An 11,302-nucleotide genomic window follows, 5' to 3' on the forward strand; every position below is an offset into this window, starting at 1 on the left:
TGGAGCAAGGAGTGCATCTTATGCTCAAAGGTGGCAGGGGCATTGCATAATCCAAACGGCATTACTTTAAATTGGTATAGGCCATCAGGTGTTATGAACGCGGTTTTTTCTCTGTCCATATCGTCAACAGCAATCTGCCAGTATCCAGAGCGAAGATCAATACAAGAGAAATAGCTGGAACCATGAAGGCAGTCAAGGGCGCCGTCGATACGTGGGAGCGGGTAGACGTCCTTCTTAGTAATTTTGTTCAAATGACGGTAGTCTACACAGAAGCGCCACGTGCCGTCCTTCTTTTTAACAAACACCACAGGTGACTCCCAGGGACTAGAAGAAGGCTCAATGATGTCTTTATCTAGCATTTTGTTTACTTCATTTTGAATTACTCGGCGTTCCATCGCAGAAACTCGATATGGTCGTCGGTGAATGGGCGTAGCATCGCCACTAGGAATCCGATGCTTGACCGCGAGCGTCTGGCCTAAAGGGCGATCGTCGAAGTCGAAAATATCTCGGTACGACGATAACACTTGGCAAAAGTCTTCAGCCTGCGCAGAGGACAGGTCTGCCGCAACCATTTTCTTTACGTTGGGATCGGCGCCCGAGGCTGGCGCGAGGGGCCCGCCATGGTCGGAAGAACCATCGGTTGATAAAGCTGCCACTTGATGGTCGCCCAGACAATCAACCTTGGCAAGGCAAATACCTTGCGGGAGAATTTGCTTTGACAATCCAAAGTTAAAGATAGGCATTCGAGTGCAGTTGTCATTAATAGCAAGAACACTGTGAGGCACGGTGACGTCATACTGTAGTGGAATGTCGGGCAGAGGAGTGACGAGGTACTCGCCATCAGGAACAGGTGGGGAAGACATCAGTTCAACATACGCTAATGACTTTGGCGGCAGGCGAATAAAGCCGGTGGGGTGTAAGCGGCACTGGCGTGCATCAGGAGGTTCTGCGAGAATCGGCAACTCAAGGCGAAGGGTACTGGCAGAGCAGTCAATAAGAGCAGAATGCGCGGAGAGAAAATCGAGGCCGAGAATTAGGTCGTGGGGGCAATGAGCAAGCACGGTGAAGAGCACAGGAGTGTGGCGGCCGGCGATGCTGACACGGGCCGTACACATGCCGACGATAGGGACAGTACCTCCATCCGCAACGCGGACGACGCGTGTCGACGCTGGGGTGAGGAGCTTTCTGAGTCGTCGTCGGAAGGCAGCACTCATAATAGAAATATGGGCTCCGGTATCGATCAGTGCAGTGACACGATAGCAGTCAACGTCAACGTCAAGAAGGTTTTGATTCGTAGGCAACGTGAGCAGAGGATTTGAGGGCAGGGTCGACAACGCAGCTTCACCTCCAGAAGCTGCAGTGGCAAGTTTTCCGGCTAGATCCGGGAGGCGATGGGAGGCGAAGAAAAGCGGCGGGGTTGGGGCGAACGAGACTGATGGCGTCGAGGTGAGGTCGAGCGGCTGTAGCGAAGGTTCGGAGCAGGGGCATCAGCGGCAGCGGGTTCATGGCGGGTAGCATAAGGAACAGTAGGTCGAAAGGTACGGGAATAAGCGTCGGCGCACGTCCGAGCAGGTGGTGGCCATCGGTTGCGGCAGTGACGAGCGACGTGGCCGATGCGACAGCAGTGGAAGCAGATCGGCCTGTCATCAGGGGTACGCCATTCGGATGGGTTGCGGTATGGAGCAGAAAATGACTGCTGGGGACGAGGAGGGCAGCTAGAGAACTGGTGAACGCTGGGTTGAGTGGTTGAACACATGGAGTTCAGACCCATGTTCTCAAATTCCTATCGTACGACGGCCTGAATCATTGCAATCTTGGCTGCAGGCGGATCGGGAGGCGTAGCGGAGAAGACGGGTGAACAATTGGCTCCGGAGTAGCACTAAAACTACAGGTTACGTCGTCACAGGTGGTCGTCTGATGAGGTCGACCCTCACATGTCGACGTAGCAGCAGTGTTTGGTAGCCGCGTGATGTGGTGAGAGATACGGCGGCTCTTAGCCTGTTCAAGGCGACGGCATTCTTTGATGACGGCGTCGATAGCCGAGACGTTGCCGAAAACAAGCAAATTGAAAGCGTCGTCGGCGATGCCCTTTAGCACATGTGCCACTTTATCTGCTTCAGACATGGTGTCGTCCGCTTTGCGGCATAGAGCCAAAACGTCGAGGATGTATGAAACGTAGGGCTCCGTAGATGTCTGAACACGGGACGCAAGAGCCTTTCTCGCGGCAACGTTGCGCCCAATGGGGTCACCGAACAGTTCCCGTAGCTTCTCTTTAAAACTGTCCCAACTGGTTAACTCATCTTCGTGCGTTTCGCTAGTGAAGTTGGCGCAGTGCGCGTCCTGTACCGAGTCGCGCGAAATCTCAGGAAAGTGATCGTATCCCTGAATGCAACTATATATTTTTGAAGTTGTCAACGCATAAACGGGACGACTAGGCCGAGCGCGCGCCCGCCTCGTCGCAGGCAGCAGCCATGCTGGTATTATGTTTACGTTTATCCCTGGGCCAGGTGTCCGGGCGTTCGATTTTGCTAACTTCGGGCCGCTTCGGGTTGTCTTGGGATCCCAACCTACGTGACTTCCTATCAGGACAGAAACTAGCTGACTGCCGTCTGGCTGCCAGCGGACTTCCAGAACTCCGAAAATTGACGATGCCAAGTTTTGGTTTCCCACGCTCTGGTCGCCTAAATTCGTGGTGCCACAGTTCCGCCGGTAAACGCCTTTTTTGTGGTCCAAAAGTTGTGTTTAGCGTGTAGGGAGACCTCGCTTCAATTTTCCAATTACCATGAGCCCCCTGAAACGAAATCTTAAAGAGCTAAGTGATAATTTTGTGTGAATTAATGACTAATTATCACATATCACCCGTCGCCCCATGGTTTTCACCACTGACAGCATGTCTCCGAAAGAGCCGTCCTTTTATTTCAAATTGGCTTTATTTAAATATCACTTAGTCTTCCTATAAACACCCTGTATATGACGACACCTCTTTGTACAGAAGGCGATGTTCACAAAAATTGCCCTTTACTTTGCACCGAAACACGTAATACAACAATAAGAAAAAAAATAAAAATAAAAATGACGTCCCAACCTCAAATGGCAGTGACGTCAAATCTTATTTGGCTTGGCACGGATCTGTGAATTTTTTAGCGTCCAGCATTTCGACTGCTACGCCAGCAGTTTTGCTTTTGAGGTGGCGGCGAGCTATGTGGGAATGGTACAAATGACCAGACCTATGCGGGGTGTACTGAGCTTAACGTTTTAAGATTTCGTGGTGCTGCTCAACTGAACCGAAGCGCCAGCGCGTCATTAAACTACCGGAGAGGCGTATGTCTCACTGTGAACATAATTAGGCTGTTATTGACGGATATTGCTCCAGCAGGTTCCTCAGAAAGGTGAGCGAATAGTATGGAAATAAATGATAGTGCCACAGAGGCTTTAAAAGCAAATTCACATTTATCCGTCTAGATCAATGCGACCAATCTAATTGACCAAATAAAACACATGTTTCAATGGATGAAAAGTATTAAGTATTATGGCCAGCACACGTACAGTCGTTAAGTAGAAACACATTTGCGAACCTTTTCACAGAATCATTCGAAACTCCTTGCGACACCATGTGTTCATATCCAAGAGTTGTCAGACCAAAAAGCGTTGGCCCGCATTATAACATTCGATTTACAAATTTTCGTATCGGTCGGACACTCAGAGCCTGTATTACGCATAGTGAAGGGGACATAGCGCGTCGTTTCTTCGGGGAGCGTTCTGCATTTATCGTCACGACGAGAGGCAGCGCGTCGGATGCCGCAGCCGTGAAGTTGCACGATAACAAAAAGCCTGCACACTAAACATTTTCACAACCTTGAGGGTGTTAAAATGGGTGTTTCTGTATTTACACCCCCATGCACACCCTTTTAGCACCCATTTTGTTAAAAACACCCTATCATAAGGGTGTATACCGCACTTAAGGTGTGAAGTTGCTCAAAGAAGGGTGTTAAATCGACGTCTGAAGGGTGTTGAACACAAGGATGCATGCATAAATCTGGCCATAAGAACGCGCATAAGTCCGCGCAATGAGCCATGTGTCTATGTATGGCATTTTTATTGCGATAGCAATTATATGGACACTCCAAAGCAGATTTCTGCCGTCGGCGTCGCCGTCGGCGTCGCCGTGAGGTTCCGTATGACCTCAATGGAGACGGAATCGTCGCCGCGCGCCGCCGAACGCTGTATGTGCGAGTGCAAGGGCGCGAGGGACGCGCGCTTTCACGGGGAGTGAACCTACGGCGGAGAACAAACGCGCGTTCCGCGCCGTGCTCCCTTAAGGGCTGCAGAAGTAGGCGTCTCTTTCCTTCTTTACAATCACCATATATGTAGAGCAAACGCGCCTTCCTCCGACGAGCGAAAGACCATAGGGGGAGGGAAGGGAGGCGACGTTTAGCTTGGGCACCAAGTGCCTATTTATATCAGAGGCTCCGGCAACAGTCACCAACGCCGCACGCATTTTGTGCGAACGCGGGCAAGACGCCGACGGCGTCGACAACAGTTCTGCGTGTTGCCGGTGCTGCTGCATGTCCAAGTTTATACAGCTGATAAAGCTACTATCATTCCTCCGTATAGCTCTCTACAAATTTGCTATCGCAATTGATGCTTCACTTTTCAGGTGAAACTGCGACGACTTTTTTTCTAAGATACTGATGTTACTGGTATGACGGGCACACCAAAACGTATTACCTTGAAAAGTACAGACATTCACTTGCAATTTCATGAAATATCATTAGATTTAGTGCTCACTGTGATACTACAGTGCATATAGACCCTTTTAATACAAACTGCAGTAGTTGAATGAAAACGCGCAAGCAACTTGCAAAATTTTGCAGGAATTTAGCGGTGCCCTTAACAGCCCAACAAAAAGTGGCGAACCCCGGTGAGATGTCTTTTTAAGCGATTCAAGGTAGTAATTAGACACGCAGGCATAAAAAATTAGGCTAATTCACTTGTCAACCAACGAAGTCAGACGATCCTGGTTACTTAATTGAAGCCCATCATCGATATGGTTCACAAGTGGTTGTTTGAATGCCAAGAACTGATGCCGCTTATTGCTTCATTGTAATGAATTCCGGACTATGGAAATATGGGAAACCGAAACATGTACTGCGGAAGAGCACAACTGTCACTCCTTTGGCAGACGCCCACGAGTGATGTGAATGCTTGCGCCTCACACGTGGCACGACCAATACTGTAGCGCTCTATCGAGCCACGATCTCGCTGAAACTTTATGCTGTGACCTGGCAGGGTCTCCTTGATCGGACGCAGCCGGTATTTTGAGCGTAACTGTAGAAGCGCGCTGATCGGCTCGCTCACGGTCACGATTTCTGCGCAGCACTCCCAGTCATGCAGCCCCGACATCGTCAAAAAAAAACGTAACGCTCGACACGAAACGTATTCGCCACTCCCAGCTCACCGGTACAGCTAGAGACCACAACGAAGTGGCAGCAAGCAGGCGGCCACGCCAACAAGCAAAGCCGTGAGAATAAACGGGCAGCGGCAGATAATTTTTATAGTTCGACTGAGTTCTGCGCAGCGCGATTTACGCGGCTGCGCCCTCCTGAATGAAAAGCGACCGGAACTGACGCTGCGACGCTTTACCGTTGCCTAGACAACCCGGCGCGCGGCAGGGCGGGAAGGCGGAAGCTGTTTCGTCACCTCATTGGCTCTTGCTTCAAAAGATGCATTGTCTCTTTTTTGTCTTGGTCTGGGTCTCGCGCTCTGGGAAATAATTTTAAACGTGTGATTGGTTTTATGTGCGGTCTAATCAGAGACGTGGTCCGTGCGTTGTATATTAATCGTGCCCCACCTCAAGTCAAAGCCTTGGCACGCGCTGGAAGATGGATCCACGGAAGCAGATACGAGCAGTTGCAGCGTGCCCGGTGTCGGCGGTCGGTATACTACTGTCAGTATGGAAAGTTTCTGGCAAGTGTCCGTTCATTTGGTGTTTCTTTATTTGATTACGTGTTATTGTTGGCTGTAGAAGTATCTCATTGTGATCCCATAGCATAATTCACTAATGTAAGCACAAAAGCAGTTGCACGCAGTACTACGCAAGATGGCTACCTCGATTGCCCCCGTGTGACGAACGTTTCTGCGGCCACGTCGGGCGTGGTGCGCCTGCATAATCCCGCTTTGTTTCTGAGCGCTTGAACTATCGGAAATGTGGTGTTCTTGCGTGTTCAGCGCGGCTTATAACACGGTCGTTTGTTTTGTATCGCGTAGAAAAAGAAGTTGCGACTGGCTTCGCCTTTCGAAAGTACCGGCGCAATATTGGCTCTCCCTGGGGCGCTCGCGGACTGCTGCTGCTTGCCGGACGCCTTCTTTCAGCGTGTTTTGAGCTATCTTTCTCTCTCTGTTTGTGTGTGTGTGTGTGTTAGCGCGCGTGTACGTGTATTGTAAGCGCTTTACGTGTGCGTGCGTGCGCCCGTGCGTTTTTTCTGAGCGCTTTCTATGTGCGTGCGTGCATGTTTTTTGAGTGGTTTGTATGTGTGCGTGCGCGCGCGCGTTGCTGTTTTGCGTATGCGCGCGTGCTTGTATGCGGGTATTTATGTGCTTGCGCGTGCGTGCGTTCGTGCGTGTTTTGTGAGCGCCTTGTATATGCGCGCGTGCCTGTTGTGAGAGTGCTTTGCATGTGTGCGTGCGCGCGCGCGCGTTGCTGCTTTGCGAGCGTTTTGCGTGTGCGCGCGTGCTTGTATGCGGGTCTCTATGTGCTTGCGCGTGCTTGCGTGTTTTGTGAGTACTTTGCGTGTGTGTGCGCGCGCGCACGTACGTGTTTTGCGAGCGCTTTGCGAGGGCGCGCGTGCTTGTATGCGGGTCTCTATGTGCTTGCGCGTGCGTGCGTTCGTGCGTGTTTTGTGAGTGCTATGTATGTATGTTTGTGAGTCCTCACAAAACACGCGCGCGCACGTGTTTTGTGAGCTTTTTGCGGGGGCGCGCGTGCTTGTGTATGTGTTTGTATTGCATAAGGTCGGTAGTTTTACACGCAATAAACCTCTTCAAAATTGGTACAGCGATTGTCCCCGCCTGAAAACCGAGTTTGATATCGAGCCACCCTGGGAGCCACCCTGGGATATATGGAGGCGCCGAAGGACCAGTGGAAGGTGTAAGTTTCCTCCTTTTTCCCTCTTCTACCCTGAATCCACTTCCCTGATTGTTATTGTCAAATAAACGTTTCATCAACAGCATAAATAGATAAATCAGGAATCCGGAAAGTGTGTTTCACGATTACACTAATTTCGATCGTGAAACGTGTACCTTGGGTTAGCCCACATTTCCTTGAAGTAGGCAACTGCTTATGGAGGCGGCGGCGGGCGAAATGCTGCTGCCGCTTTTCGCCCGCACAGAAAATGTTTGCCTACAAATGGAAAAATGCCCGTGTCCCGTGCATTGGGGGCACGTTGAAAAGCCCCTGGGTGTTACAATCAATTCAGAGTCACCCGCTATCCTGTGCCCCTTAATCAAATTGTTGTTTTGACACTAATACTCTCGAATTCAAGGAGACAACTGCTTAAATTCTGAATAGCTGGTTATTTGCGATGTTCCGCGTATATAGCAATTGATTTCAGCTGATTTTAATACTTTGAAGATATGAAGTGCTAAGATTTAGGTCTGCTTGGGTGGTTCGCATGCCCTTCGAAAATTGTGCCCTATAGCTCAATTATACTTCGTAAAAATGGAATTTATAAGGCATGCCCTCGCACTCGAGAATGTGTTTGATTGAGCTGTAGGTTTAAATTTAGAAGGTTGCAGTGAGTCCCATAAATTTTTTATGCTTTCTCAGTAGGAGTGTCATAGTGCAAAAAAAGCGTATGTGTGTGTAAATTCTTGAAAGCGAGTCATGTGGTGCAGGTGTGCGGGTGTGTGTAAGACTTCGCTCCTCGAAAGGGCAGGACTCGAGTAAAGTGACTTGTTGAACAACACTTTGCAATGTGGTGAACATGGTTTAAATAATGGATTTGGAGACCTGCAAGGAGTTGCGACATTCTGAAGCATTCCTCTTGCATTTACCACGGAGTTGCCACGGAATCGCATGACTCATTGGTGCTGTTTGGCCATAAATGGCAAGGAAACAATAATTAATTAAATTTGCTTCATTCACACTATTTATAGCCAGCATAGTAGCAGAAGTCACTAAGCAGTATATTTGCAATGGGGCACTAAGATTACTCATTACATTCAACTTAGCCACTTTCATAGCTGGTAATAAACTTAGAGAGCACTAAAAGAAATATTAAACAATGGAACTACCGCTGGCACAGCACTGGCAACAGTGTATGAGCGGGCAAGTGTATATGTGTCTGGAAATTTTGTTGCAATGAACTTTCACTGCAACATCTGCAGTGAAATGTGGTATGAGGCTTGTTTTTTTTTTTCAGTAAGCTGTACCGAGTCCATACTTAGATTTTTCTCTTCCCAACCAAAATCAGCTTTATTGCGAGTGATCTTGTCTCTCGTTCTGGTAGCATTTGTTTATGCGGAACTTAAAATATCATTTCTTGCAGGTCATCCAGATGACAGCCTCACAATTCCCAGCCTTTGTGCTCTCCATCAGAAACCCATCAGGGGCAAGCCACTTAAGTTTGCCTTCAGACAAGACAACATTGTAAGTAGATATAGGCGTGTAGTATAATATTATAAACCAAGTTTCCATTTAATACTGTGAGGCTCCTTTGGTAGCCTTAGGTTGATATTTTGTGCAGTTGTGTGTGTGCAGTTTTTAGATATTGCCGATGGTACAGTGCACATTGCAGATATGACGACTCCGAAGTATATACTTGCAATTTCATCATTGCCTTTCATAATTAAGTTTTTCTTTTGTACAAGGATATTCAGAGATTGGGGCATTTCAGCATCACATTCTGTATACTGCATTCCGTGCTCATTTCAAGTTACCCTCCTCCTACCAATTTATTTGCGGGAAAAGAGTATTTGTTTACCCTCTGCAATGTGCTTCTTATTTGCTCATTGCATCAAACTCCTCTACCTTTAATTATCACATAATTATCACAACCTCAAAATTTTGGCTGTTATTCTTTTGAAAACAGTATCAAAATCAAAATGTGCTTGATTGCTATCTAGACTGCAAGGGAATTGAAGAAATTGCAAGAAACCGTGGCTTCTTATGGCAGTTGAAAACCTCTTTTCAGCAAACCGTGTGCCTATTTCGTTTACTGAGCTGCTCATGAAATTCGCAAAAATGTTTGATTTAACACAGCCGTTACAGGAGAAGAGAAAAAAGATTAACAGGAGCACTTTTCACGTGGATGAAATGCTTCTGGATATTCTCCAGGTGGCAAAATGTACATTTAGGAGCGAGAATGACCTTGAATCAGAGAGGGCAGGGCGGGGAGCCAATTTGCAGCCATTGTGACTCATGCATGTAGTGGCAACACAGGATGAGAAATTATTGTGGCAATGTGGTCTAGTAAATAGGTCAGCACTTAAATAAACTCCCCCACAGTGAGGGAGAAACGTAGGATATGTTATCCAATAAAGATGCTGCTTTTTGGAGACAGCAGGAAATTTTAGGCTCTAGTTGACCAGCTACAATATGAAGGACCACGTAAATTGTAGGAAGCCAACATGAACTGAGTGGAAGGACGTGCGTCACTGTTCAGAGCACGAAGTAGAAATTCGGAGCATCAGGAAGGATTGTAAGTATAAATAAGGGAATAGTACTTGTCAGCGTCTTGCTGAACTAACAAGGGCAAAAATAGTTGGCAGGACATTCTATATTTTCCAACACTGATTCTTACTCAGTCAGTAAAGGAATATACAACAATACATAGAAATAATTACGTATACAGAAAAGGCCTTATAGACTGCAGTTGAGAGTTGGGCTAGATGCAATTACTGCTTTGCTAATCTAATGCAGGGCAGGTGACAATGCAGTTGGGGGTTTCTTCATTTTCATCTGTTGTGCACTCTCTCTGTACAATAGTGCTCTTAGTCTCGTAGTGTATAAATGTTGCGTTAAAAACCATTATTTTCTCATGCCTTGAGCATAGCAGTCTTATTGTGTCTTCTCCCATGAAGCCTTCTGCTGCAGTGCTTCTGAAGTGTAAGGCACAACTACATTGCAGATTTTATATTGTGAGTTTTATATTGCGGTCACATCCATCCTCCTGGAGAAATGCCCATTGCTGAGAGATGTTGTTGGTAGTCTTTACGTTTTATGCTCTTATTTTTCCATAGTGAAAAGGCTACTGTATATCCATTTTTGCTTCTATGCCATTTTGTATTCATGATGACTTAGTGATCGCGGTTTCTAAATTTGAAAACTGGAAATTTTGCCAACCTTTCATTTCTCATGCCCAATTAAGCTGTGCCTTGTGTTCGGTCACAATAATTAGGAGTGTTGTTTTCAGAAGCTTGTTGCCTTATAAAATTCTCCGCAGTGTATAGGATCGTAATGAAATGTAGAGTCAACTCTCACGATTCTGTTATTTTGCTAATGCAGGAAGCAGGATTCCAGCACAGCCATCTCCTGCACTTCTGGTCAAGATGCTCAGACAATGGAGTCCCTGTTCCTTGTGGTTAACCGTGAACAGCATTCTCGCTTTTATGAAAGCTAAAGGTGATTTCCAGCATAAATTACAATTTTCCAGCTTAAATGTATACACTTTATTCTAATTTGAATCAACTAATATATGCTGTTTAATACTTTTAGACTGATACAATCATTTCTTGTTGGAGAATATTAAGCCTGATGTTTAACATTTATTTATGCATGATTGGCTGATGCATGATGGCCTGTGTTTAAAAAATGTGAACTCACACAATTGAAACTTCATTCAGTAACCAGAGTAAGGGTGATTTAATAAACATTATTTGCTCATTTATGTACTCATGTGCTACAAGCCCTGATCTTCCATTATCGCACTAAGTACAAATAATTTAGAAATCGGCAATGTATATTCATCCGCATGTGGCCAGTAGAGTACCTTAATGAACAGTGGTTTGTTTTTATAAGGCTGCCATTGATACGGCACTTCGCACCTAAACAGTAATAAATGTGGTATATTTAGGCTGTCCTGCAGTAGAAAAAAAACATTTTTCAAGCAAAATATTTTATAACAAACCATGCAGTGCTTTCGCATTACAAAATTTAAGGAAACCAGAATTGTAATTGGAAAATCTAATACACAGCATTTTTAGCTCAGAGAACTCTATTTACATTTGAAAAAAAATTATGTAGGCGGGAAAAAAATTTTCTTGCTCAAGAAAGCTTGTTGAGGAGCAAAAATTCATTTTGATG

Source organism: Dermacentor silvarum, chromosome 1, assembly GCF_013339745.2.
Source record: "Dermacentor silvarum isolate Dsil-2018 chromosome 1, BIME_Dsil_1.4, whole genome shotgun sequence".
Lineage (NCBI taxonomy): Eukaryota > Metazoa > Arthropoda > Arachnida > Ixodida > Ixodidae > Dermacentor > Dermacentor silvarum.